Source organism: Lipotes vexillifer, unplaced genomic scaffold (genome assembly GCF_000442215.2).
Source record: "Lipotes vexillifer unplaced genomic scaffold, Lipotes_vexillifer_v1.1 scaffold74, whole genome shotgun sequence".
NCBI classification, from domain to species: Eukaryota; Metazoa; Chordata; class Mammalia; order Artiodactyla; family Lipotidae; genus Lipotes; species Lipotes vexillifer.
Window position 1 is genome coordinate 1,301,100 of NW_006776983.1, and position 2,660 is coordinate 1,303,759.

Genomic DNA, 2,660 nt, shown 5'->3' on the forward strand with positions numbered 1-2,660 from the left:
TCACCGTTGCGGCCTCTCCCGTTGCGGAGCACAGGCTCCGGACGCGCAGGCTCAGCGGCCATGGCTCACGGGCCCAGCCGCTCCGCGGCACGCGGGATCTTCCCGGACCGGGGCACGAACCCGCGTCCCCTGCATCGGCAGGCGGACTCCCAACCAATGCGCCACCAGGGAAGCCCTCCTCTTGATTATTAAGCGGAGTCCAGACTCCTTAGCATGGCACCAAGCACTCCAAAACCCAGCCTCCACCTCTGTTCCAGCCTTGCTTATTTATTCAATACATATCTAGTAAGTGTCAGGCACTGTTCCGGACACGAGAGATACTGGGGAAATAAGACCGTCAAGATTTCTAGTTTCATGAAGTGTAAGATAAGCTACGAGGGTATGTCGGGAATTCCCTGGCCGTCCAGTGGTTAGGACTCCGTGGAGCTTCCACTACAGGGGGCACGGGTTTAATCCCTGGTCGGGGAACTAAGATCCCACAAGCCGCATGGCGTGGCCAAAAAACAGAAAAATAAAAAAATAAATAAGCTACAAGGATATGTTGTACAACACGAGGGATATAGCAAATGTTTTAAAATAACTATATATGAAGAATAACCTTTAAAAATTGTGAGTCACTATATTGTACACCTATAACTTATATAATATATATCAACTATATTTCAGTCTTTTTAATGTCAAAGAGAAATTTTTTAAAAAGATTCCTAGTTTCATAGTACAAGAGTAGAAGGGAAATCAATTAAGCAAGCAAGCAAAAATTTCAAATGGTGATAAATGCTGTGAAGTAAAAGGAAGCTGAGTGACAGACAACGGCAGGGGAGTTTTGCTAGAGCATCAGAGCAACTGACATTTAAGCTGAGATGTGAATAACAAAGCGCAAGCCACGTGACCCTCTAGGGGGTAAGGGTGTCAAATAAAGGACCCAGCCAAGACAAAGACCTGGCGTAACCATGAAGCAGACCACAGAGGGCAGGTTATCTGATACATGGGGAAGAGCAGTGTAAGAAGAGTGTGGGGAGGGGACATGCATGGACCACTAAGGCCTTGCAGGCAAGGGGAGAAATCTGGATTTTCACTCCATGTCTGACGAGAAGCCATTAGTAGATTTTAAGCAAGGAAGCAAACTAATGTGATATTCAATTTAAGTGGGTCAGTTACAAGAGATGGCAGTGGGGCAAGAGATGAAACTGAGAGCCCAGTTGGAAGCTGAGGTCAAGTTCAAGTGAGAGATGATTGTGGCTTGGACCAGGGTGGAAGCAAGAGAGACAGAGAGAGATGAACTGAGTCTTGGTATGTCGGGGATGTAGATCACCAAAATGTACTCTGGGATCACACGTGAGAGAGGCAGAGGAAAAAGAAGAGTGAAAGACGTCAGAGGTGACTTCCAAGTGCTTAGCTTGAGTAAGCAGGCTGACAGTGGTGCCATTTACAGAGTTGCTGTCGTGTCCTCTTACGTGTCCCTCAAGCCCCCAAACACTAGAGTCAAACTAGATCACATGTCACCTCTTGAGCACACCCTACTCTTTTCTAGTATGTTTCATTGTCCATTTCCTTCATTTCTGCATTTTCAAACCCTAGACACAGTTCAAGATTCAAAGCCAATGTTCTATTTCCTGCATTTGTCTGCTGAAATTCTCTCTTCTATTCACAATGCTTTTTGTATTGCAATTACTGCATGTATCCCATTGCACCTTGGATTTGTATTATTAATATTAGTGTATTAATAGTACATAGTATATTAATATTATTGTATCCAGATATGCCACCTCAACCCATAAACCATAAGCCCCATCTGCGACCAGCTTTTCTTCATCTTTCTATCCTCCATGAATCTTTGCATATCCACAAACATTTGTTGAAGGTAGAGACGGTACAGATAATATTGCCTTCTAATCCTTGTTTTCAGTCCCAGACTGCCTTATGATAATTCTTAAGGAGATTTGGGGGATTATTCTATTGCCCGGAGGAGAGAGTCAAGTTTGAATAACTTGCCTAGGTGACACCAACGTGCCAGAATTAGAATTCATATCCTCGGAGTCTTACAATATTATAGGGAGCCACGCGGATTACATCTATTTCCTCTTCAGATCCCTATGAGACTACACAGTACCTTATTTCATCAAGCCTAAAATGCCAATTCTAAGACCCAAGATTATTTTATGGAACACTAAAAAAGAAAAAATGAAGTCAGTTAAACTTTGACACCTGCCCAAACACCATCTGTTACAAGGGCATCCTGATTTCAGAGATGGTAAAATGTGAGGGAAAAAAAAAGTGCATATTAGAACTCTCCATTTTATAAGTGAGGAAACCAAAGCTTAGAGAGAGTAAGCACCGGCCCAACATCAGACACCAGGCAGGTGGCAGAGTTAGGAAGCAAACTCGGGTCTCTTGGCTCCAAGAAATGTAGTCTTTGCGTATTAGCAGTGCATCCTCGTCTGTGTCTCTTGGGCTTTTCTAAGGAGGCACTATCACAACAGGTGAACATAAAGAAATAAAGATCCAATGCAGAGCCCAGGCTGAATCTGTGTTCTACGCAGCACAAAGCCCACAGTGCACTGAGCACAAAGCCCACAATTTCCGGGCCTTTACTGAAATTAGGAAGTGAAATGTCTGAGCGCCTTTTTTTTTTTTTTTTTTTTTTTTTTTTTTTTTTTTTT